Source organism: Phyllobates terribilis, unplaced genomic scaffold, assembly GCF_046119375.1.
Source record: "Phyllobates terribilis strain yellow unplaced genomic scaffold, ASM4611937v1 Scaffold_249__1_contigs__length_2872098, whole genome shotgun sequence".
In the NCBI taxonomy this organism is placed as follows: domain Eukaryota; kingdom Metazoa; phylum Chordata; class Amphibia; order Anura; family Dendrobatidae; genus Phyllobates; species Phyllobates terribilis.
Genome location: NW_027363009.1, coordinates 425,614 through 450,798, shown reverse-complemented (window position 1 = coordinate 450,798; position 25,185 = coordinate 425,614). Strand labels below are relative to the sequence as shown.

Sequence of the window (25,185 nt, the reverse complement as noted above, 5' to 3'; positions counted from 1 at the left end):
TTTGGTTCAACTTCAGCAACTGTGCATTGCATTGCCATGTAATGTAATGTAATGCAATGCTATCTATCTAGCTCTCCCTCTATACTTCCTTTTGGATAAACAGACATATTAGGCAAGCATTTTGGAGCTTTCACCTAAATAACTACAGGTGGTGAGATAAGCTGCACAATATAATTGACCTTTCAGTATATTGTTGCACACACACCATCTATTTAGCAAATGCCCTTGTTATCAACAGCAGCCTTTTAAACTCACCTGAGCTAACAGGTATGTGAGCTGGTTACTCTGCTGCGCTTAAAATTTCTTTTTTGGTTTGCTACAATGCCTTTTCTGAAACGTTGTCTCCCTCTGCTGGAACACTGACTTCTTTCATTTAATGCCTGCAGACTATAAAAGAGAAACCAACCCAAAAAGTTTGGTTGATTAGTCTGTGGCATTCTTTTAAACTGTTGCTTATGGCGGTCTCTGTGAGCTTCTCAGTGACATTCAGCCATCCAGGTATCCCGCCTGCAGTAGACGGAATGTGGCAATGGAACGCTGGCTGCGCGTGTCATAATAGGCTCTGAGCCTTTATATACCTGCGCACAGCAGCAGCCACCTTCAGTCTGCTGCTGGACAGCCAGCAGCAGCAGCAGCAGGAGAGGTAATTAATCAGCAACCCTCCTGCTAAGGGTAGACAGCTGCTCGTTCCACCCCCCCCCCCCCGCCTTAATTGGTTCTCCTCCCTTCCAACGGTGTTGAGGCGGGTGGGAACAGCCGGGGGTTGAGGGTACTGTGCTAAAAGAGGTGGAGTTATGCAGATCTAAAACGCGTGGATTGCAGCAGCAGCAAGCCGAAAAGTGCAGGCATGTGAGGGATCTAGAGGTTGACAGCATGTCTTCTTAACGGGAGTCCAGGTGGCCATCTCCACAAATGGACTTTTCAGAATCCTTGGGTGGCACCGTAGTCGGAAACCAATTCTGGTTATCGCTTCTCGGCCTTTTGGCTAAGATCAAGTGTAGTATCTGTTCTTATCAGTTTAATATCTGATACGTCCCCTATCTGGGGACCATATATTAAATGGATTTTTAGAACAGGGAGATGGAAAAAGAGCTTGCTCTGTCCACTCCACGCATTGACCTGGTATTGCAGTATCTCCAGGACCGGTGCACCCCTTCTTTAATGCAGTTTCTAAAATCAGAAAGAATTGAATTCAATGCTTTTTGTTCATTTTGCTTGTTTGTCGGATTTTGGGATGGACTCTTTGGCTTTGCTTTTCTTCTCCTCATTGGATTTTTCATGTTAAAAGTTGCAGAAGCCAGATGACAAGCTCATTTTGGTTCAACTTCAGCAACTGTGCATTGCATTGCCATGTAATGTAATGTAATGCAATGCTATCTATCTAGCTCTCCCTCTATACTTCCTTTTGGATAAACAGACATATTAGGCAAGCATTTTGGAGCTTTCACCTAAATAACTACAGGTGGTGAGATAAGCTGCACAATATAATTGACCTTTCAGTATATTGTTGCACACACACCATCTATTTAGCAAATGCCCTTGTTATCAACAGCAGCCTTTTAAACTCACCTGAGCTAACAGGTATGTGAGCTGGTTACTCTGCTGCGCTTAAAATTTCTTTTTTGGTTTGCTACAATGCCTTTTCTGAAACGTTGTCTCCCTCTGCTGGAACACTGACTTCTTTCATTTAATGCCTGCAGACTATAAAAGAGAAACCAACCCAAAAAGTTTGGTTGATTAGTCTGTGGCATTCTTTTAAACTGTTGCTTATGGCGGTCTCTGTGAGCTTCTCAGTGACATTCAGCCATCCAGGTATCCCGCCTGCAGTAGACGGAATGTGGCAATGGAACGCTGGCTGCGCGTGTCATAATAGGCTCTGAGCCTTTATATACCTGCGCACAGCAGCAGCCACCTTCAGTCTGCTGCTGGACAGCCAGCAGCATCAGCAGCAGGAGAGGTAATTAATCAGCAACCCTCCTGCTAAGGGTAGACAGCTGCTCGTTCCACCCCCCCCCCCCCCCGCCTTAATTGGTTCTCCTCCCTTCCAACGGTGTTGAGGCGGGTGGGAACAGCCGGGGGTTGAGGGTACTGTGCTAAAAGAGGTGGAGTTATGCAGCTCTAAAACGCGTGGATTGCAGCAGCAGCAAGCCGAAAAGTGCAGGCATGTGAGGGATCTAGAGGTTGACAGCATGTCTTCTTAACGGGAGTCCAGGTGGCTATCTCCACAAATGGACTTTTCAGAATCCTTGGGTGGCACCGTAGTCGGAAACCAATTCTGGTTATCACTTCTCGGCCTTTTGGCTGAGACCAAGTGCTTCACAGCAGGAGGTTTCAGTTGAAGGGCACTCAGGTACCCCTCTCCTTGGCCTGGCAGGATCGTCCACTTCGGTGGGCTTCACCTGCCTGCTGCTATTAGGGAGAGGGATTAGTCCTAGGGTAACGGGCAGCGATCCCCCAGCCTTCAGGTGCTTTATCTCAAAGCTCTGAAGGCGCAGATTGCAGGCGGTTGCAATTTGCATTTTGTTGCGCCATACCATGGAGGTTGACCCCAACCTCGTGCCTCTATATGCGAGGCTTAAGAACACTATAAGGGTCCGCTTTACGGCTGGTGGTTCCGATATGCGGAATCTGGGATATGTAGTCCAGGACGTGCTTGAGAAACTGCTCCACGTCAGAACCAACAAAATCCTTTCTATCCAGGATTATCCTCGACGTGGAGATTATGATGTAACCTTTACTGGCGAAGGTATTATCAAAGATGTTTTGTCCAGAGTTAAGTCGGTAGAAAATAGCCCTGGTCTAAAAGGGATTCAGATCATCGAGCACGTCCTGGATGAGGTAAAGATGGTGGTTGTGAAAATCTTCTCACCCTTCATAACAGCACCAGATGTTATTTCCTTTTTGTCAGTTTATTTTAAAAGTGTGAAATTGATTGGGAAAGTGTTGAATGAGTTTAACATCTGGACCTCAAAATGGAAGTTTTTAGTAAAATGTGAAAGAGACCCTAAATTCCCTGGAGGTGTGAGACTTCCTCCAGCTCGATTTAAAATAGGGCAAACTAATGGGGATTTTTTTTTCTCAGGAATGCCACTTTTCTGTAGGTATTGTGGTCTCTATGGGCACTCTAAGGATAGTTGTGGTGCCACTTGTAGAAATTGTGCCAGTACTGAACATGACACAAAGGAGTGCCCAAATGAAAAAAAATGCTCTTTTTGTCGGACACCTGGTCATTTCTATTTTTCTTGCCCTCACAGGTTCAGAGAGGATGAACAAAAACAAAAGGAGAAGTCCAAGACATCCGGGAATGGACGGGCCAATCAGACCACCCCTCAGGAGGAGGAACAACAACCTGGAGCCTCGGGAGGTGATAAGGGCGCTTCGACTAGTAACAATCCCTCCGAGTCAATGACAGGTAACTCACAGGAGCCCAGGAGCTGGCTGAAAGACCATAAGGAGGCTAAAAGGAAGGCTGAGAAAGATCATAAAGGGGCGGTCGGTAAGGCCAAAAAAGAGCGCCAAAAGGCTGACACCGAGCCCAAAATTCCCACTGGGTCTCACGAGAGCGAGGGCGGTACGTGGCATTTGGTGAGGTCTCATAATAAGAAAAAGAATGGTTCCGTGGAGGTGGCTAATAGGGAGGAGATGGATACATCCCCTCACGGGGGTGTAGACTCTGGAATCCCGAGGTCCCGGGGCTCTGCTGCCCCAGGTGGGGCCCCGAACCTGGCTGCCTCCGGGGACTCTGAGGCTCCGCCATGTGCGCAGCCTGCCCCTGTGTTACGACCCTCTGCGGGTCAGCAGGGGAGTGCGGAGCCTCTCGGAGACCCACCTGACGAGGACCTAAATGGTCAGCCTATGGAGACCCAGTGTAACCTTTCTCACAATATCCTTCCGAGCTACACCCCAGTAGCGTCGGGTCTTAATTTAAGTGAATGTTCCTTCTCCGATGATGAAGACTCTTTGATAACGGTGGATTCAGAAGAGGGCGTTGGTGAAAGTCCAAGTGGTCTGATCCGTCCATCGGATAGGTAAAGTCCAGTTTTTGTTTCTTCCTAACCATTTGTTATGATGGCTGACATTAGTGGTGTTTCCCTCAATGTGAGAGGCATAGGATCCAAAACCAGAAGAGCTACTGTTTTACATTTTTTAACCTGTTTTACAGCTTCTGTTTTCTTTTTACAAGAATGTCATATCCCTCATAAGATTTCTTACAAAAAATATAAGGAAGAGTGGAAACATGGTCCATCGGTCTGGTCTGGATCAAATGCAACCGGATCAGCCGGGGTAGCTATACTTTTTAAGGGAAATGTGTCTATTGATTTTATCCAAGATATTTTACCGGGTCGTATTCTTTTAGTTAAGGCTTTTATTGATGGGACAAGATGGCAGTTTTTAAATTTTTATGGGTCACCTGATAAAAATGAAAGGGCTGATATGCTGGAAATTTTACCTTTATTTATTAACATTTCTGAACCTTTTATCCTGGCAGGTGATTTTAATTGTATTTTAAAAGGCGAAAGCCGACGCTCCGGTTCCGTGAGTAGAAATTATGACAAAACGTCTGGAATGTTAAGCAATATTATAAATGATTGTAAATTAACTGATGTGTATAAAGAATGTAACAAGGATAGCCCTATAGACGCTGGTTTCACCTGGAGCAATTCTACATGTAGCTCCAGGATAGATTTTGTTTTAGGTTCAGAAAAAATACTGCCAGTGAAATGTGAAGTTTTAACTAATATTCTCTCAGATCACAAGGTTTTATCTTTTAGAGTGAGGATTAATGGAAAGAAGAAATGTGGTAAGAAATCTTGGAAATTGAATGTGTCCCTTTTAAAAGATCCACAAATTTTATCGGATTTTATTGAGTTTTATGTAAACTGTAGAAAAAGGAAAAACCCCAATATTTCTTTTAGCTCCTGGTGGGATAGAATGAAAATAAGCATTAAAGATTTCTTTATAAAGAAAAGCATACAAAAAGCTAAAGAAAAGTTTGAGATCTATAATTTTCTTAATATCAGGTTACAGACATTGTACAAATTCAAAGACAATGGTCTGGATGTAGGTAATGATATATTGAGTCTTAAAGGAGAAATTTCAAAGTGGTTGGAACAAAAAGGAAAAGAACTGATTTTTCGTTCAAAGGTAAAACACGTAGAAGAGGATGAGACTTGTTCCAGGTATTTTTTTAAGAAAAACAAACAGGCGAAAACAATAATTGATAACATAGATGGAGATAATAATATCAACGTTATATTGGATAAGGTAAATGTCTATTTTAATGATCTTTTTAATGTAAAAACTATAGACCATGATTTAATACACACTTTCCTGGGGGAGATCAAGTCCACCCTAGATGCTGATGCCCAAAGTTTTTTATCCCAACCTCTATGTGAGGAAGAGATTTTAGAAACCATGAAGAGTTTTAAAAATGGTAAAGTGCCGGGCCCTGATGGTATCCCCATAGAGTTTTATATAAGTTTTTATGATATTTTAAAAGATGATTTGTTTAATTTGTTTTCCGAAGTTTTTAATAATAAGGTTTTACTCAACTCATGGAAGAAAGGTGAGGTATCACTACTATACAAAAAAGGTGACAAAACGGATCTTAAAAACTGGAGGCCGATAACTCTTTTAAATAGTGATTACAAAATTATGGCTAAGATCTGTGCAAATCGGTTGAAAAAGGTGATACATAAAGTAATTCATGCAAATCAGGTATGCGGGGTACCTGGGCGTAGTATCTGGGACAATTTAAACCTGGTGAAAGATTGTATTGAAGATGTAAAAACCAGAAAGACAAAGATGTCAATCCTAGCGGTGGATTTTGAGAAAGCTTTTGACCGCGTGTCTCATTTTTATCTTTTTAAAGTTTTAGAAAAAATGGGCATTCCGGGTGGGTTTTTATTGTCTCTTAAAGCTTTTTATAATGATTGTACGAGTAAGATTTTAGTTAATGGTTTTAAAACAAAAGAGGTAGTTTTAAAATCAGGGGTGAAGCAGGGTTGCCCTTTGTCCCCCCTGCTTTTTATATGTGCTATAGAACCCCTTTTATGTACAATACGCCGGGATAAGCAAATATGTGGAGTACCCTTACCCGGAGGGAACGGTCTACAAGTTAAAGTTGTAAGCTATATGGATGATGTAGCAGTGTTTGGATGTGATGTACCTTCAATACAAAAAACGATAAGCCAAATTCAGTCTTTTTGTACAGTTTCCGGTTTTAAAATTAATCTTACTAAATGTAATATTTTAAATGTCGGGGGGATGAGTTTACATGATGTACCAATTGCAGTTACAGATTCCATTACTATTTTAGGTGTTTCTTTTAATGAATCTAATAATGGTTTTAATAGCTGGGATGCGGCAGCACAGAAAATTAATCAGAAAATCTGCATGTGGAATATGAGAAAGCTGTCAATGGAAGGTAAAGTTCTGATTGTAAAAATGGTGATATTACCTATCCTGTTATATCTTAGTTTGGTGTTCCCCCCTCCTACAAATTTGTTGAAACGAATTACAAAAGTATGTTTTACCTTTTTTTGGGGCTCAAAAATGGAGAAACTCAAAAGAGAAATTGTGACAAAGCCAAAGGTTAAAGGTGGGAAAGATTTCCCTGTTTTAGATAAGTTTCTTTTAATACATTTTTTCTGTTTCTGTTTTAAAACCCTTTTTAAAGATAATTACCTTTCCTATTTTATGCGTTTTAACACTGGTTTTCTCATGAGAAGGTTTGGTTGGTTTGAAACGGTTTTATCCTCTCCTTATGCTTTTAACCTACCTGCACATTATGAGATTTTAAAGAAAATTATTCTTGATTTTAATTTGAATAAGAAACAGACAGGGGATCTATGTAACAGCAAGACACTACTCAAACAAATTAGTACTGATGTGACGTTGTGTGATATTGAACGTTATGATGATGACAAAACTGTACACATATGGAAAATGATTAACGCCCCTTATCTTTTTAATGTACAGAAAGACATGTCTTGGAGCTGCGCACACCACTGTCTTCCTTGCCGGGCATTCCAGTACAGAAGAGGTTTTGTGAGGTCTGCCATCTGCCCAAGAGAAGGTTGTCAAGAAGAAGAGACAGTGAAGCATCTTTTATGGACTTGTGCTTTTGCTAAAGAGTTCTGGAGAAGATTAATCCCCATGCTGGAGAAAATGGTGGACCTCAAGGACTTTAATTTTGCATCAGTGTTATATGGTCTTCTGGAATGCCCAACAATGGACCAAAAAATAATGGCGTGGAAGACAGTGAATTGTGCCAAGATAGCGCTCTGGAATGCTAGAAATATTGCTGTTTTTAAACATGAAATGTTACCAGTAGATGATGTTTTAGCCTTTTGTAAAAGTGAAATGTACATATACTATTTATTGGACAGGAAAAAGAATGTAACGTTGGCAGGCAAATGGCTTTTTAACCTATGGAATATTTGAAGTCTTGTAAAATTTGCTGTGATGGAATTTTTATTTTTCTTTGAAGTCCCGAAAGTGTAATGTGGATGTAATGGTTTTATTTCTGTAATTTGTTAAATTTTAAATAAACGGTTTTTATCCCCATGTGGGGGATAGCCAAATTAAAAAAAAATCTGTTCTTATCAGTTTAATATCTGATACGTCCCCTATCTGGGGACCATATATTAAATGGATTTTTAGAACAGGGAGATGGAAAAAGAGCTTGCTCTGTCCACTCCACGCATTGACCTGGTATTGCAGTATCTCCAGGACCGGTGCACCCCTTCTTTAATGCAGTTTCTAAAATCAGAAAGAATTGAATTCAATGCTTTTTGTTCATTTTGCTTGTTTGTCGGATTTTGGGATGGACTCTTTGGCTTTGCTTTTCTTCTCCTCATTGGATTTTTCATGTTAAAAGTTGCAGAAGCCAGATGACAAGCTCATTTTGGTTCAACTTCAGCAACTGTGCATTGCATTGCCATGTAATGTAATGTAATGCAATGCTATCTATCTAGCTCTCCCTCTATACTTCCTTTTGGATAAACAGACATATTAGGCAAGCATTTTGGAGCTTTCACCTAAATAACTACAGGTGGTGAGATAAGCTGCACAATATAATTGACCTTTCAGTATATTGTTGCACACACACCATCTATTTAGCAAATGCCCTTGTTATCAACAGCAGCCTTTTAAACTCACCTGAGCTAACAGGTATGTGAGCTGGTTACTCTGCTGCGCTTAAAATTTCTTTTTTGGTTTGCTACAATGCCTTTTCTGAAACGTTGTCTCCCTCTGCTGGAACACTGACTTCTTTCATTTAATGCCTGCAGACTATAAAAGAGAAACCAACCCAAAAAGTTTGGTTGATTAGTCTGTGGCATTCTTTTAAACTGTTGCTTATGGCGGTCTCTGTGAGCTTCTCAGTGACATTCAGCCATCCAGGTATCCCGCCTGCAGTAGACGGAATGTGGCAATGGAACGCTGGCTGCGCGTGTCATAATAGGCTCTGAGCCTTTATATACCTGCGCACAGCAGCAGCCACCTTCAGTCTGCTGCTGGACAGCCAGCAGCAGCAGCAGCAGAGGTAATTAATCAGCAACCCTCCTGCTAAGGGTAGACAGCTGCTCGTTCCACCCCCCCCCCCCGCCTTAATTGGTTCTCCTCCCTTCCAACGGTGTTGAGGCGGGTGGGAACAGCCGGGGGTTGAGGGTACTGTGCTAAAAGAGGTGGAGTTATGCAGATCTAAAACGCGTGGATTGCAGCAGCAGCAAGCCGAAAAGTGCAGGCATGTGAGGGATCTAGAGGTTGACAGCATGTCTTCTTAACGGGAGTCCAGGTGGCCATCTCCACAAATGGACTTTTCAGAATCCTTGGGTGGCACCGTAGTCGGAAACCAATTCTGGTTATCGCTTCTCGGCCTTTTGGCTAAGATCAAGTGTAGTATCTGTTCTTATCAGTTTAATATCTGATACGTCCCCTATCTGGGGACCATATATTAAATGGATTTTTAGAACAGGGAGATGGAAAAAGAGCTTGCTCTGTCCACTCCACGCATTGACCTGGTATTGCAGTATCTCCAGGACCGGTGCACCCCTTCTTTAATGCAGTTTCTAAAATCAGAAAGAATTGAATTCAATGCTTTTTGTTCATTTTGCTTGTTTGTCGGATTTTGGGATGGACTCTTTGGCTTTGCTTTTCTTCTCCTCATTGGATTTTTCATGTTAAAAGTTGCAGAAGCCAGATGACAAGCTCATTTTGGTTCAACTTCAGCAACTGTGCATTGCATTGCCATGTTATGTAATGTAATGCAATGCTATCTATCTAGCTCTCCCTCTATACTTCCTTTTGGATAAACAGACATATTAGGCAAGCATTTTGGAGCTTTCACCTAAATAACTACAGGTGGTGAGATAAGCTGCAAAATATAATTGACCTTTCAGTATATTGTTGCACACACACCATCTATTTAGCAAATGCCCTTGTTATCAACAGCAGCCTTTTAAACTCACCTGAGCTAACAGGTATGTGAGCTGGTTACTCTGCTGTGCTTAAAATTTCTTTTTTGGTTTGCTACAATGCCTTTTCTGAAACGTTGTCTCCCTCTGCTGGAACACTGACTTCTTTCATTTAATGCCTGCAGACTATAAAAGAGAAACCAACCCAAAAAGTTTGGTTGATTAGTCTGTGGCATTCTTTTAAACTGTTGCTTATGGCGGTCTCTGTGAGCTTCTCAGTGACATTCAGCCATCCAGGTATCCCACCTGCAGTAGACGGAATGTGGCAATGGAACGCTGGCTGCGCGTGTCATAATAGGCTCTGAGCCTTTATATACCTGCGCACAGCAGCAGCCACCTTCAGTCTGCTGCTGGACAGCCAGCAGCAGCAGCAGCAGGAGAGGTAATTAATCAGCAACCCTCCTGCTAAGGGTAGACAGCTGCTCGTTCCACCCCCCCCCCCGCCTTAATTGGTTCTCCTCCCTTCCAACGGTGTTGAGGCGGGTGGGAACAGCCGGGGGTTGAGGGTACTGTGCTAAAAGAGGTGGAGTTATGCAGATCTAAAACGCGTGGATTGCAGCAGCAGCAAGCCGAAAAGTGCAGGCATGTGAGGGATCTAGAGGTTGACAGCATGTCTTCTTAACGGGAGTCCAGGTGGCCATCTCCACAAATGGACTTTTCAGAATCCTTGGGTGGCACCGTAGTCGGAAACCAATTCTGGTTATCGCTTCTCGGCCTTTTGGCTAAGATCAAGTGTAGTATCTGTTCTTATCAGTTTAATATCTGATACGTCCCCTATCTGGGGACCATATATTAAATGGATTTTTAGAACAGGGAGATGGAAAAAGAGCTTGCTCTGTCCACTCCACGCATTGACCTGGTATTGCAGTATCTCCAGGACCGGTGCACCCCTTCTTTAATGCAGTTTCTAAAATCAGAAAGAATTGAATTCAATGCTTTTTGTTCATTTTGCTTGTTTGTCGGATTTTGGGATGGACTCTTTGGCTTTGCTTTTCTTCTCCTCATTGGATTTTTCATGTTAAAAGTTGCAGAAGCCAGATGACAAGCTCATTTTGGTTCAACTTCAGCAACTATGCATTGCATTGCCATGTAATGTAATGTAATGCAATGCTATCTATCTAGCTCTCCCTCTATACTTCCTTTTGGATAAACAGACATATTAGGCAAGCATTTTGGAGCTTTCACCTAAATAACTACAGGTGGTGAGATAAGCTGCACAATATAATTGACCTTTCAGTATATTGTTGCACACACACCATCTATTTAGCAAATGCCCTTGTTATCAACAGCAGCCTTTTAAACTCACCTGAGCTAACAGGTATGTGAGCTGGTTACTCTGCTGCGCTTAAAATTTCTTTTTTGGTTTGCTACAATGCCTTTTCTGAAACGTTGTCTCCCTCTGCTGGAACACTGACTTCTTTCATTTAATGCCTGCAGACTATAAAAGAGAAACCAACCCAAAAAGTTTGGTTGATTAGTCTGTGGCATTCTTTTAAACTGTTGCTTATGGCGGTCTCTGTGAGCTTCTCAGTGACATTCAGCCATCCAGGTATCCCGCCTGCAGTAGACGGAATGTGGCAATGGAACGCTGGCTGCGCGTGTCATAATAGGCTCTGAGCCTTTATATACCTGCGCACAGCAGCAGCCACCTTCAGTCTGCTGCTGGACAGCCAGCAGCAGCAGCAGCAGGAGAGGTAATTAATCAGCAACCCTCCTGCTAAGGGTAGACAGCTGCTCGTTCCACACCCCCCCCCGCCTTAATTGGTTCTCCTCCCTTCCAACGGTGTTGAGGCGGGTGGGAACAGCCGGGGGTTGAGGGTACTGTGCTAAAAGAGGTGGAGTTATGCAGATCTAAAACGCGTGGATTGCAGCAGCAGCAAGCCGAAAAGTGCAGGCATGTGAGGGATCTAGAGGTTGACAGCATGTCTTCTTAACGGGAGTCCAGGTGGCCATCTCCACAAATGGACTTTTCAGAATCCTTGGGTGGCACCGTAGTCGGAAACCAATTCTGGTTATCGCTTCTCGGCCTTTTGGCTAAGATCAAGTGTAGTATCTGTTCTTATCAGTTTAATATCTGATACGTCCCCTATCTGGGGACCATATATTAAATGGATTTTTAGAACAGGGAGATGGAAAAAGAGCTTGCTCTGTCCACTCCACGCATTGACCTGGTATTGCAGTATCTCCAGGACCGGTGCACCCCTTCTTTAATGCAGTTTCTAAAATCAGAAAGAATTGAATTCAATGCTTTTTGTTCATTTTGCTTGTTTGTCGGATTTTGGGATGGACTCTTTGGCTTTGCTTTTCTTCTCCTCATTGGATTTTTCATGTTAAAAGTTGCAGAAGCCAGATGACAAGCTCATTTTGGTTCAACTTCAGCAACTGTGCATTGCATTGCCATGTAATGTAATGTAATGCAATGCTATCTATCTAGCTCTCCCTCTATACTTCCTTTTGGATAAACAGACATATTAGGCAAGCATTTTGGAGCTTTCACCTAAATAACTACAGGTGGTGAGATAAGCTGCACAATATAATTGACCTTTCAGTATATTGTTGCACACACACCATCTATTTAGCAAATGCCCTTGTTATCAACAGCAGCCTTTTAAACTCACCTGAGCTAACAGGTATGTGAGCTGGTTACTCTGCTGCGCTTAAAATTTCTTTTTTGGTTTGCTACAATGCCTTTTCTGAAACGTTGTCTCCCTCTGCTGGAACACTGACTTCTTTCATTTAATGCCTGCAGACTATAAAAGAGAAACCAACCCAAAAAGTTTGGTTGATTAGTCTGTGGCATTCTTTTAAACTGTTGCTTATGGCGGTCTCTGTGAGCTTCTCAGTGACATTCAGCCATCCAGGTATCCCGCCTGCAGTAGACGGAATGTGGCAATGGAACGCTGGCTGCGCGTGTCATAATAGGCTCTGAGCCTTTATATACCTGCGCACAGCAGCAGCCACCTTCAGTCTGCTGCTGGACAGCCAGCAGCAGCAGCAGGAGAGGTAATTAATCAGCAACCCTCCTGCTAAGGGTAGACAGCTGCTCGTTCCACCCCCCCCCCCCGCCTTAATTGGTTCTCCTCCCTTCCAACGGTGTTGAGGCGGGTGGGAACAGCCGGGGGTTGAGGGTACTGTGCTAAAAGAGGTGGAGTTATGCAGATCTAAAACGCGTGGATTGCAGCAGCAGCAAGCCGAAAAGTGCAGGCATGTGAGGGATCTAGAGGTTGACAGCATGTCTTCTTAACGGGAGTCCAGGTGGCCATCTCCACAAATGGACTTTTCAGAATCCTTGGGTGGCACCGTAGTCGGAAACCAATTCTGGTTATCGCTTCTCGGCCTTTTGGCTAAGATCAAGTGTAGTATCTGTTCTTATCAGTTTAATATCTGATACGTCCCCTATCTGGGGACCATATATTAAATGGATTTTTAGAACAGGGAGATGGAAAAAGAGCTTGCTCTGTCCACTCCACGCATTGACCTGGTATTGCAGTATCTCCAGGACCGGTGCACCCCTTCTTTAATGCAGTTTCTAAAATCAGAAAGAATTGAATTCAATGCTTTTTGTTCATTTTGCTTGTTTGTCGGATTTTGGGATGGACTCTTTGGCTTTGCTTTTCTTCTCCTCATTGGATTTTTCATGTTAAAAGTTGCAGAAGCCAGATGACAAGCTCATTTTGGTTCAACTTCAGCAACTGTGCATTGCATTGCCATGTAATGTAATGTAATGCAATGCTATCAATCTAGCTCTCCCTCTATACTTCCTTTTGGATAAACAGACATATTAGGCAAGCATTTTGGAGCTTTCACCTAAATAACTACAGGTGGTGAGATAAGCTGCACAATATAATTGACCTTTCAGTATATTGTTGCACACACACCATCTATTTAGCAAATGCCCTTGTTATCAACAGCAGCCTTTTAAACTCACCTGAGCTAACAGGTATGTGAGCTGGTTACTCTGCTGCGCTTAAAATTTCTTTTTTGGTTTGCTACAATGCCTTTTCTGAAACGTTGTCTCCCTCTGCTGGAACACTGACTTCTTTCATTTAATGCCTGCAGACTATAAAAGAGAAACCAACCCAAAAAGTTTGGTTGATTAGTCTGTGGCATTCTTTTAAACTGTTGCTTATGGCGGTCTCTGTGAGCTTCTCAGTGACATTCAGCCATCCAGGTATCCCGCCTGCAGTAGACGGAATGTGGCAATGGAACGCTGGCTGCGCGTGTCATAATAGGCTCTGAGCCTTTATATACCTGCGCACAGCAGCAGCCACCTTCAGTCTGCTGCTGGACAGCCAGCAGCAGCAGCAGCAGGAGAGGTAATTAATCAGCAACCCTCCTGCTAAGGGTAGACAGCTGCTCGTTCCACCCCCCCCCCCCGCCTTAATTGGTTCTCCTCCCTTCCAACGGTGTTGAGGCGGGTGGGAACAGCCGGGGGTTGAGGGTACTGTGCTAAAAGAGGTGGAGTTATGCAGATCTAAAACGCGTGGATTGCAGCAGCAGCAAGCCGAAAAGTGCAGGCATGTGAGGGATCTAGAGGTTGACAGCATGTCTTCTTAACGGGAGTCCAGGTGGCCATCTCCACAAATGGACTTTTCAGAATCCTTGGGTGGCACCGTAGTCGGAAACCAATTCTGGTTATCGCTTCTCGGCCTTTTGGCTAAGATCAAGTGTAGTATCTGTTCTTATCAGTTTAATATCTGATACGTCCCCTATCTGGGGACCATATATTAAATGGATTTTTAGAACAGGGAGATGGAAAAAGAGCTTGCTCTGTCCACTCCACGCATTGACCTGGTATTGCAGTATCTCCAGGACCGGTGCACCCCTTCTTTAATGCAGTTTCTAAAATCAGAAAGAATTGAATTCAATGCTTTTTGTTCATTTTGCTTGTTTGTCGGATTTTGGGATGGACTCTTTGGCTTTGCTTTTCTTCTCCTCATTGGATTTTTCATGTTAAAAGTTGCAGAAGCCAGATGACAAGCTCATTTTGGTTCAACTTCAGCAACTGTGCATTGCATTGCCATGTAATGTAATGTAATGCAATGCTATCTATCTAGCTCTCCCTCTATACTTCCTTTTGGATAAACAGACATATTAGGCAAGCATTTTGGAGCTTTCACCTAAATAACTACAGGTGGTGAGATAAGCTGCACAATATAATTGACCTTTCAGTATATTGTTGCACACACACCATCTATTTAGCAAATGCCCTTGTTATCAACAGCAGCCTTTTAAACTCACCTGAGCTAACAGGTATGTGAGCTGGTTACTCTGCTGCGCTTAAAATTTCTTTTTTGGTTTGCTACAATGCCTTTTCTGAAACGTTGTCTCCCTCTGCTGGAACACTGACTTCTTTCATTTAATGCCTGCAGACTATAAAAGAGAAACCAACCCAAAAAGTTTGGTTGATTAGTCTGTGGCATTCTTTTAAACTGTTGCTTATGGCGGTCTCTGTGAGCTTCTCAGTGACATTCAGCCATCCAGGTATCCCGCCTGCAGTAGACGGAATGTGGCAATGGAACGCTGGCTGCGCGTGTCATAATAGGCTCTGAGCCTTTATATACCTGCGCACAGCAGCAGCCACCTTCAGTCTGCTGCTGGACAGCCAGCAGCAGCAGCAGCAGGAGAGGTAATTAATCAGCAACCCTCCTGCTAAGGGTAGACAGCTGCTTGTTCCACACCCCTCCTCCCCGCCTTAATTGGTTCTCCTCCCTTCCAACGGTGTTGAGGCGGGTGGGAACAGCCGGGGGTTGAGGGTACTGTGCTAAAAGAGGTGGAGTTATGCAGATCTAAAACGCGTGGATTGCAGCAGCAGCAAGCCGAAAAGTGCAGGCATGTGAGGGATCTAGAGGTTGACAGCATGTCTTCTTAACGGGAGTCCAGGTGGCCATCTCCACAAATGGACTTTTCAGAATCCTTGGGTGGCACCGTAGTCGGAAACCAATTCTGGTTATCGCTTCTCGGCCTTTTGGCTAAGATCAAGTGTAGTATCTGTTCTTATCAGTTTAATATCTGATACGTCCCCTATCTGGGGACCATATATTAAATGGATTTTTAGAACAGGGAGATGGAAAAAGAGCTTGCTCTGTCCACTCCACGCATTGACCTGGTATTGCAGTATCTCCAGGACCGGTGCACCCCTTCTTTAATGCAGTTTCTAAAATCAGAAAGAATTGAATTCAATGCTTTTTGTTCATTTTGCTTGTTTGTCGGATTTTGGGATGGACTCTTTGGCTTTGCTTTTCTTCTCCTCATTGGATTTTTCATGTTAAAAGTTGCAGAAGCCAGATGACAAGCTCATTTTGGTTCAACTTCAGCAACTGTGCATTGCATTGCCATGTAATGTAATGTAATGCAATGCTATCTATCTAGCTCTCAATCTATACTTCCCTTTGGATAAACAGACATATTAGGCAAGCATTTTGGAGCTTTCACCTAAATAACTACAGTTGGTGAGATAAGCTGCACAATATAATTGACCTTTCAGTATATTGTTGCACACACACCATCTATTTAGCAAATGCCCTTGTTATCAACAGCAGCCTTTTAAACTCACCTGAGCTAACAGGTATGTGAGCTGGTTACTCTGCTGCGCTTAAAATTTCTTTTTTGGTTTGCTACAATGCCTTTTCTGAAACGTTGTCTCCCTCTGCTGGAACACTGACTTCTTTCATTTAATGCCTGCAGACTATAAAAGAGAAACCAACCCAAAAAGTTTGGTTGATTAGTCTGTGGCATTCTTTTAAACTGTTGCTTATGGCGGTCTCTGTGAGCTTCTCAGTGACATTCAGCCATCCAGGTATCCCGCCTGCAGTAGACGGAATGTGGCAATGGAACGCTGGCTGCGCGTGTCATAATAGGCTCTGAGCCTTTATATACCTGCGCACAGCAGCAGCCACCTTCAGTCTGCTGCTGGACAGCCAGCAGCAGCAGCAGCAGGAGAGGTAATTAATCAGCAACCCTCCTGCTAAGGGTAGACAGCTGCTCGTTCCACCCCACCCCCCCGCCTTAATTGGTTCTCCTCCCTTCCAACGGTGTTGAGGCGGGTGGGAACAGCCGGGGGTTGAGGGTACTGTGCTAAAAGAGGTGGAGTTATGCAGATCTAAAACGCGTGGATTGCAGCAGCAGCAAGCCGAAAAGTGCAGGCATGTGAGGGATCTAGAGGTTGACAGCATGTCTTCTTAACGGGAGTCCAGGTGGCCATCTCCACAAATGGACTTTTCAGAATCCTTGGGTGGCACCGTAGTCGGAAACCAATTCTGGTTATCGCTTCTCGGCCTTTTGGCTAAGATCAAGTGTAGTATCTGTTCTTATCAGTTTAATATATGATACGTCCCCTATCTGGGGACCATATATTAAAGGGATTTTTAGAACAGGGAGATGGAAAAAGAGCTTGCTCTGTCCACTCCACGCATTGACCTGGTATTGCAGTATCTCCAGGACCGGTGCACCCCTTCTTTAATGCAGTTTCTAAAATCAGAAAGAATTGAATTCAATGCTTTTTGTTCATTTTGCTTGTTTGTCGGATTTTGGGATGGACTCTTTGGCTTTGCTTTTCTTCTCCTCATTGGATTTTTCATGTTAAAAGTTGCAGAAGCCAGATGACAAGCTCATTTTGGTTCAACTTCAGCAACTGTGCATTGCATTGCCATGTAATGTAATGTAATGCAATGCTATCTATCTAGCTCTCCCTCTATACTTCCTTTTGGATAAACAGACATATTAGGCAAGCATTTTGGAGCTTTCACCTAAATAACTACAGGTGGTGAGATAAGCTGCACAATATAATTGACCTTTCAGTATATTGTTGCACACACACCATCTATTTAGCAAATGCCCTTGTTATCAACAGCAGCCTTTTAAACTCACCTGAGCTAACAGGTATGTGAGCTGGTTACTCTGCTGCGCTTAAAATTTCTTTTTTGGTTTGCTACAATGCCTTTTCTGAAACGTTGTCTCCCTCTGCTGGAACACTGACTTCTTTCATTTAATGCCTGCAGACTATAAAAGAGAAACCAACCCAAAAAGTTTGGTTGATTAGTCTGTGGCATTCTTTTAAACTGTTGCTTATGGCGGTCTCTGTGAGCTTCTCAGTGACATTCAGCCATCCAGGTATCCCGCCTGCAGTAGACGGAATGTGGCAATGGAACGCTGGCTGCGCGTGTCATAATAGGCTCTGAGCCTTTATATACCTGCGCACAGCAGCAGCCACCTTCAGTCTGCTGCTGGACAGCCAGCAGCAGCAGCAGCAGGAGAGGTAATTAATCAGCAACCCTCCTGCTAAGGGTAGACAGCTGCTCGTTCCACCCCACCCCCCCGCCTTAATTGGTTCTCCTCCCTTCCAACGGTGTTGAGGCGGGTGGGAACAGCCGGGGGTTGAGGGTACTGTGCTAAAAGAGGTGGAGTTATGCAGATCTAAAACGCGTGGATTGCAGCAGCAGCAAGCCGAAAAGTGCAGGCATGTGAGGGATCTAGAGGTTGACAGCATGTCTTCTTAACGGGAGTCCAGGTGGCCATCTCCACAAATGGACTTTTCAGAATCCTTGGGTGGCACCGTAGTCGGAAACCAATTCTGGTTATCGCTTCTCGGCCTCTTGGCTAAGATCAAGTGTAGTATCTGTTCTTATCAGTTTAATATATGATACGTCCCCTATCTGGGGACCATATATTAAATGGATTTTTAGAACAGGGAGATGGAAAAAGAGCTTGCTCTGTCCACTCCACGCATTGACCTGGTATTGCAGTATCTCCAGGACCGGTGCACCCCTTCTTTAATGCAGTTTCTAAAATCAGAAAGAATTGAATTCAATGCTTTTTGTTCATTTTGCTTGTTTGTCGGATTTTGGGATGGACTCTTTGGCTTTGCTTTTCTTCTCCTCATTGGATTTTTCATGTTAAAAGTTGCAGAAGCCAGATGACAAGCTTATTTTGGTTCAACTTCAGCAACTGTGCATTGCATTGCCATGTAATGTAATGTAATGCAATGCTATCTATCTAGCTCTCCCTCTATACTTCCTTTTGGATAAACAGACATATTAGGCAAGCATTTTGGAGCTTTCACCTAAATAACTACAGGTGGTGAGATAAGCTGCACAATATAATTGACCTTTCAGTATATTGTTGCACACACACCATCTATTTAGCAAATGCCCTTGTTATCAACAGCAGCCTTTTAAACTCACCTGAGCTAACAGGTATGTGAGCTGGTTACTCTGCTGCGATTAAAATTTCTTTTTTGGTTTGCTACAATGCCTTTTCTGAAACGTTGTCTCCCTCTGCTGGAACACTGACTTCTTTCATTTAATGCCTGCAGACTATAAAAGAGAAACCAACCCAAAAAGTTTGGTTGACTAGTCTGTGGCATTCTTTTAAACTGTTGCTTATGGCGGTCTCTGTGAGCTTCTCAGTGACATTCAGCCATCCAGGTATCCCGCCTGCAGTAGACGGAATGTGGCAATGGAACGCTGGCTGCGCGTGTCATAATAGGCTCTGAGCCTTTATATACCTGCGCACAGCAGCAGCCACCTTCAGTCTGCTGCTGGACAGCCAGCAGCAGCAGCAGCAGGAGAGGTAATTAATCAGCAACCCTCCTGCTAAGGGTAGACAGCTGCTCGTTCCACCCCCCCCCCCGCCTTAATTGGTTCTCCTCCCTTCCAACGGTGTTGAGGCGGGTGGGAACAGCCGGGGGTTGAGGGTACTGTGCTAAAAGAGGTGGAGTTATGCAGATCTAAAACGCGTGGATTGCAACAGCAGCAAGCCGAAAAGTGCAGGCATGTGAGGGATCTAGAGGTTGACAGCATGTCTTCTTAACGGGAGTCCAGGTGGCCATCTCCACAAATGGACTTTTCAGAATCCTTGGGTGGCACCGTAGTCGGAAACCAATTCTGGTTATCGCTTCTCGGCCTTTTGGCTAAGATCAAGTGTAGTATCTGTTCTTATCAGTTTAATATCTGATACGTCCCCTATCTGGGGACCATATATTAAATGGATTTTTAGAACAGGGAGATGGAAAAAGAGCTTGCTCTGTCCACTCCACGCATTGACCTGGTATTGCAGTATCTCCAGGACCGGTGCACCCCTTCTTTAATGCAGTTTCTAAAATCAGAAAGAATTGAATTCAATGCTTTTTGTTCATTTTGCTTGTTTGTCGGATTTTGGGATGGACTCTTTGGCTTTGCTTTTCTTCTCCTCATTGGATTTTTCATGTTAAAAGTTGCAGAAGCCAGATGACAAGCTCATTTTGGTTCAACTTCAGCAACTGTGCATTGCATTGCCATGTAATGTAATGTAATGCAATGCTATCTATCTAGCTCTCCCTCTATACTTCCTTTTGGATAAACAGACATATTAGGCAAGCATTTTGGAGCTTTCACCTAAATAACTACAGGTGGTGAGATAAGCTGCACAATATAATTGACCTTTCAGTATATTGTTGCACACACACCATCTATTTAGCAAATGCCCTTGTTATCAACAGCAGCCTTTTAAACTCACCTGAGCTAACAGGTATGTGAGCTGGTTACTCTGCTGCGCTTAAAATTTCTTTTTTGGTTTGCTACAATGCCTTTTCTGAAACGTTGTCTCCCTCTGCTGGAACACTGACTTCTTTCATTTAATGCCTGCAGACTATAAAAGAGAAACCAACCCAAAAAGTTTGGTTGATTAGTCTGTGGCATTCTTTTAAACTGTTGCTTATGGCGGTCTCTGTGAGCTTCTCAGTGACATTCAGCCATCCAGGTATCCCGCCTGCAGTAGACGGAATGTGGCAATGGAACGCTGGCTGCGCGTGTCATAATAGGCTCTGAGCCTTTATATACCTGCGCACAGCAGCAGCCACCTTCAGTATGCTGCTGGACAGCCAGCAGCAGCAGCAGCAGGAGAGGTAATTAATCAGCAACCCTCCTGCTAAGGGTAGACAGCTGCTCGTTCCACCCCCCCCCCCCGCCTTAATTGGTTCTCCTCCCTTCCAACGGTGTTGAGGCGGGTGGGAACAGCCGGGGGTTGAGGGTACTGTGCTAAAAGAGGTGGAGTTATGCAGATCTAAAACGCGTGGATTGCAGCAGCAGCAAGCCGAAAAGTGCAGGCATGTGAGGGATCTAGAGGTTGACAGCATGTCTTCTTAACGGGAGTCCAGGTGGCCATCTCCACTAATGGACTTTTCAGAATCCTTGGGTGGCACCGTAGTCGGAAACCAATTCTGGTTATCGCTTCTCGGCCTTTTGGCTAAGATCAAGTGTAGTATCTGTTCTTATCAGTTTAATATCTGATACGTCCCCTATCTGGGGACCATATATTAAATGGATTTTTAGAACAGGGAGATGGAAAAAGAGCTTGCTCTGTCCACTTCACGCATTGACCTGGTATTGCAGTATCTCCAGGACCGGTGCACCCCTTCTTTAATGCAGTTTCTAAAATCAGAAAGAATTGAATTCAATGCTTTTTGTTCATTTTCTTGTTTGTCGGATTTTGGGATGGACTCTTTGGCTTTGCTTTTCTTCTCCTCATTGGATTTTTCATGTTAAAAGTTGCAGAAGCCAGATGACAAGCTCATTTTGGTTCAACTTCAGCAACTGTGCATTGCATTGCCATGTAATGTAATGTAATGCAATGCTATCTATCTAGCTCTCCCTCTATACTTCCTTTTGGATAAACAGACATATTAGGCAAGCATTTTGGAGCTTTCACCTAAATAACTACAGGTGGTGAGATAAGCTGCACAATATAATTGATCTTTCAGTATATTGTTGCACACACACCATCTATTTAGCAAATGCCCTTGTTATCAACAGCAGCCTTTTAAACTCACCTGAGCTAACAGGTATGTGAGCTGGTTACTCTGCTGCGCTTAAAATTTATTTTTTGGTTTGCTACAATGCCTTTTCTGAAACGTTGTCTCCCTCTGCTGGAACACTGACTTCTTTCATTTAATGCCTGCAGACTATAAAAGAGAAACCAACCCAAAAAGTTTGGTTGATTAGTCTGTGGCATTCTTTTAAACTGTTGCTTATGGCGGTCTCTGTGAGCTTCTCAGTGACATTCAGCCATCCAGGTATCCCGCCTGCAGTAGACGGAATGTGGCAATGGAACGCTGGCTGCGCGTGTCATAATAGGCTCTGAGCCTTTATATACCTGCGCACAGCAGCAGCCACCTTCAGTCTGCTGCTGGACAGCCAGCAGCAGCAGCAGCAGGAGAGGTAATTAATCAGCAACCCTCCTGCTAAGGGTAGACAGCTGCTCGTTCCACCCCCCCCCCGCCTTAATTGGTTCTCCTCCCTTCCAACGGTGTTGAGGCGGGTGGGAACAGCCGGGGGTTGAGGGTACTGTGCTAAAAGAGGTGGAGTTATGCAGATCTAAAACGCGTGGATTGCAGCAGCAGCAAGCCGAAAAGTGCAGGCATGTGAGGGATCTAGAGGTTGACAGCATGTCTTCTTAACGGGAGTCCAGGTGGCCATCTCCACAAATGGACTTTTCAGAATCCTTGGGTGGCACCGTAGTCGGAAACCAATTCTGGTTATCGCTTCTCGGCCTTTTGGCTAAGATCAAGTGTAGTATCTGTTCTTATCAGTTTAATATCTGATACGTCCAATATCTGGGGACCATATATTAAATGGATTTTTAGAACAGGGAGATGGAAAAAGAGCTTGCTCTGTCCACTCCACGCATTGACCTGGTATTGCAGTATCTCCAGGACCGGTGCACCCCTTCTTTAATGCAGTTTCTAAAATCAGAAAGAATTGAATTCAATGCTTTTTGTTCATTTTGCTTGTTTGTCGGATTTTGGGATGGACTCTTTGGCTTTGCTTTTCTTCTCCTCATTGGATTTTTCATGTTAAAAGTTGCAGAAGCCAGATGACAAGCTCATTTTGGTTCAACTTCAGCAACTGTGCATTGCATTGCCATGTAATGTAATGTAATGCAATGCTATCTATCTAGCTCTCCCTCTATACTTCCTTTTGGATAAACAGACATATTAGGCAAGCATTTTGGAGCTTTCACCTAAATAACTACAGGTGGTGAGATAAGCTGCACAATATAATTGACCTTTCAGTATATTGTTGCACACACACCATCTATTTAGCAAATGCCCTTGTTATCAACAGCAGCCTTTTAAACTCACCTGAGCTAACAGGTATGTGAGCTGGTTACTCTGCTGCGCATAAAATTTCTTTTTTAGTTTGCTACAATGCCTTTTCTGAAACGTTGTCTCCCTCTGCTGGAACACTGACTTCTTTCATTTAATGCCTGCAGACAATAAAAGAGAAACCAACCCAAAAAGTTTGGTTGATTAGTCTGTGGCATTCTTTTAAACTGTTGCTTATGGCGGTCTCTGTGAGCTTCTCAGTGACATTCAGCCATCCAGGTATCCCGCCTGCAGTAGACGGAATGTGGCAATGGAACGCTGGCTGCGCGTGTCATAATAGGCTCTGAGCCTTTATATACCTGCGCACAGCAGCAGCCACCTTCAGTCTGCTGCTGGACAGCCAGCAGCAGCAGCAGCAGGAGAGGTAATTAATCAGCAACCCTCCTGCTAAGGGTAGACAGCTGCTCGTTCCACCCCCCCCCCGCCTTAATTGGTTCTCCTCCCTTCCAACGGTGTTGAGGCGGGTGGGAACAGCCGGGGGTTGAGGGTACTGTGCTAAAAGAGGTGGAGTTATGCAGATCTAAAACGCGTGGATTGCAGCAGCAGCAAGCCGAAAAGTGCAGGCATGTGAGGGATCTAGAGGTTGACAGCATGTCTTCTTAACGGGAGTCCAGGTGGCCATCTCCACAAATGGACTTTTCAGAATCCTTGGGTGGCACCGTAGTCGGAAACCAATTCTGGTTTTCGCTTCTCGGCCTTTTGGCTAAGATCAAGTGTAGTATCTTTCGAAAAGGCGGTTTTGGATGTTGGCCGCCCTAGTAGATTGATACATTATGCACACTGGGGTTTAGGCGCTTGTTAGTACGCCAGGTGGCTAATATAGTCATCTGGTGGAAAGCATGGCCCCCCAGGATCGACGCCATTGGGCCGGGGAAGATCGAAAGCCCGAAGTGTGAAGTGCCCCAGGAGTGGTGACCCTGGGGTGCCTTAACTCACTGGGATTTTGAACCCCACTTGAGTTTATGGCACATTTGCACAAGCACTTCAAATTTTCTTTCTTCGCACACACCCTTATTCCGGGCCTTCTGGCCTTAGGATGGGGAATTTTTCAATTCCCGGTCGAAGGTCCGGGCAGTATTATACTGTGAAACCTTCACTATTTATTTAATTTCTTTGTCACTGTGTGTCCACTTATTCACGTGTGTCACGTCCAACTAGGATTTTGTCGGGATGCGGTTCCCTTACGGGTTCCTCTCTTGGCAGGTCTAGGGGGGGAGTGTGTGGCCATCAGGTTCCGCTCCCCCCTGAACCCCCCTGGCTCTCCTCTTTTGGGAGGAGAGCGTTGTTGGCTCCCCTCTTCCGGGAGGGGAGCACAGTCTTTGGCTCCCAGTGCCTTGCTCGGGTGAGAACTCGGGCAGGTGCTGGGGGTAAGATTGGGTCGCCTCTGGCTTCGGCTGGAGGTGGCTTTTTGTCCCTGTTCCTCGCTGTGGCCTTTTGGCTCGGAGGGACGGGGAATGGTTTGGGGGACCCTTCTCCTTTTGGAGAGGGTTTCAAGAAGACCAGCATCCTCGTGCACTTTTTTTGTGGCACTTGTCACTTTTTTAAGCGCACTCGGGTTTTGTACACGAATTCGGGCTTTCGAAAAAAAAAAAATCTGTTCTTATCAGTTTAATATCTGATACGTCCCCTATCTGGGGACCATATATTAAATGGATTTTTAGAACAGGGAGATGGAAAAAGAGCTTGCTCTGTCCACTCCACGCATTGACCTGGTATTGCAGTATCTCCAGGACCGGTGCACCCCTTCTTTAATGCAGTTTCTAAAATCAGAAAGAATTGAATTCAATGCTTTTTGTTCATTTTGCTTGTTTGTCGGATTTTGGGATGGACTCTTTGGCTTTGCTTTTCTTCTCCTCATTGGATTTTTCATGTTAAAAGTTGCAGAAGCCAGATGACAAGCTCATTTTGGTTCAACTTCAGCAACTGTGCATTGCATTGCCATATACATACAGTTTCCAACCGGTGCATAATCACAGAAGTATAGGAGTAGAACAATTGACACCTATGGAAAATGATAAGGGAAAATCGCCCAACATGGAGATCAAATCAAAGAAAACAAGCGATCAAAGAGACCCAAAAGTAAATTGGTAAGTATAAAAATTAACTTTTATTAAATATTTCATAAGATAAAAGATATCAGACAAAAAGTGGTGCAAAGCACATACAATGTAAAGAATCCATCATACTGGAGGACTAGCTAGGTTCATAGTGTAAAAGTATAGCACTGTGGCCCATAAAGTTATCATCACAATCTCAAATGGTCACAGGTAGAGTCTCAAGAGAAGCTATATTGTGAGTATAATGTATTACCTAATGAATTTACCTCCAGCTTCAACCACCAAGACAAAGAGATGGAGAAAGAATGTATAAAATATATATATATATATACCTGGACTCAGAATAGGGACCATATGAAACTTGACATGTGAACCACGCGTCCACCCCAACGCGCGTTTCGGCGCTGCCTTCTTCAGGGGGCATGTATCCCCTCCGGCGGTGTGTCATTTTAAATGATAGCCAGCCAATCCGGGATAAGACAAGGACCTATGATGACGCGTGCAGCGT

At 44.0% G+C, this 25,185-nt stretch overlaps 14 non-coding genes and 1 pseudogene across 14 annotated transcripts; all 15 read left to right on the top strand.

Moving 5' to 3' along the window:
- Positions 1-965: 965 nt before the first annotated feature.
- On the top strand, positions 966-1,156 carry LOC141218581 (U2 spliceosomal RNA). The gene has a single exon (XR_012287277.1). It is a non-coding gene; the product is annotated as a U2 spliceosomal RNA (small nuclear RNA).
- Positions 1,157-7,553: 6,397 nt separating this feature from the next.
- LOC141218353 (U2 spliceosomal RNA) lies at positions 7,554-7,750 on the top strand. The gene has a single exon (XR_012287103.1). It is a non-coding gene; the product is annotated as a U2 spliceosomal RNA (small nuclear RNA).
- Positions 7,751-8,869: 1,119 nt separating this feature from the next.
- Positions 8,870-9,060, top strand: LOC141218580 (U2 spliceosomal RNA). The gene has a single exon (XR_012287276.1). It is a non-coding gene; the product is annotated as a U2 spliceosomal RNA (small nuclear RNA).
- Positions 9,061-10,181: 1,121 nt separating this feature from the next.
- On the top strand, positions 10,182-10,372 carry LOC141218578 (U2 spliceosomal RNA). Its single transcript, XR_012287274.1, has one exon. It is a non-coding gene; the product is annotated as a U2 spliceosomal RNA (small nuclear RNA).
- Positions 10,373-11,493: 1,121 nt separating this feature from the next.
- LOC141218577 (U2 spliceosomal RNA) lies at positions 11,494-11,684 on the top strand. The gene has a single exon (XR_012287273.1). It is a non-coding gene; the product is annotated as a U2 spliceosomal RNA (small nuclear RNA).
- A 1,119-nt stretch (positions 11,685-12,803) lies between these two features.
- LOC141218576 (U2 spliceosomal RNA) lies at positions 12,804-12,994 on the top strand. The gene has a single exon (XR_012287272.1). It is a non-coding gene; the product is annotated as a U2 spliceosomal RNA (small nuclear RNA).
- Positions 12,995-14,116: 1,122 nt separating this feature from the next.
- LOC141218575 (U2 spliceosomal RNA) lies at positions 14,117-14,307 on the top strand. The gene has a single exon (XR_012287271.1). It is a non-coding gene; the product is annotated as a U2 spliceosomal RNA (small nuclear RNA).
- A 1,124-nt stretch (positions 14,308-15,431) lies between these two features.
- Positions 15,432-15,622, top strand: LOC141218574 (U2 spliceosomal RNA). Its single transcript, XR_012287270.1, has one exon. It is a non-coding gene; the product is annotated as a U2 spliceosomal RNA (small nuclear RNA).
- A 1,122-nt stretch (positions 15,623-16,744) lies between these two features.
- Positions 16,745-16,935, top strand: LOC141218299 (U2 spliceosomal RNA). Its single transcript, XR_012287053.1, has one exon. It is a non-coding gene; the product is annotated as a U2 spliceosomal RNA (small nuclear RNA).
- A 1,122-nt stretch (positions 16,936-18,057) lies between these two features.
- LOC141218303 (U2 spliceosomal RNA) lies at positions 18,058-18,248 on the top strand. Its single transcript, XR_012287057.1, has one exon. It is a non-coding gene; the product is annotated as a U2 spliceosomal RNA (small nuclear RNA).
- A 1,121-nt stretch (positions 18,249-19,369) lies between these two features.
- LOC141218573 (U2 spliceosomal RNA) lies at positions 19,370-19,560 on the top strand. Its single transcript, XR_012287269.1, has one exon. It is a non-coding gene; the product is annotated as a U2 spliceosomal RNA (small nuclear RNA).
- A 1,122-nt stretch (positions 19,561-20,682) lies between these two features.
- On the top strand, positions 20,683-20,873 carry LOC141218159 (U2 spliceosomal RNA). The gene has a single exon (XR_012286918.1). It is a non-coding gene; the product is annotated as a U2 spliceosomal RNA (small nuclear RNA).
- Positions 20,874-21,992: 1,119 nt separating this feature from the next.
- Positions 21,993-22,183, top strand: LOC141218308 (U2 spliceosomal RNA). Its single transcript, XR_012287063.1, has one exon. It is a non-coding gene; the product is annotated as a U2 spliceosomal RNA (small nuclear RNA).
- Positions 22,184-23,303: 1,120 nt separating this feature from the next.
- On the top strand, positions 23,304-23,395 carry LOC141218437 (U2 spliceosomal RNA; annotated as a pseudogene).
- A 789-nt stretch (positions 23,396-24,184) lies between these two features.
- LOC141218368 (U2 spliceosomal RNA) lies at positions 24,185-24,366 on the top strand. Its single transcript, XR_012287117.1, has one exon. It is a non-coding gene; the product is annotated as a U2 spliceosomal RNA (small nuclear RNA).
- The last annotated feature ends 819 nt before the right edge of the window (positions 24,367-25,185 follow it).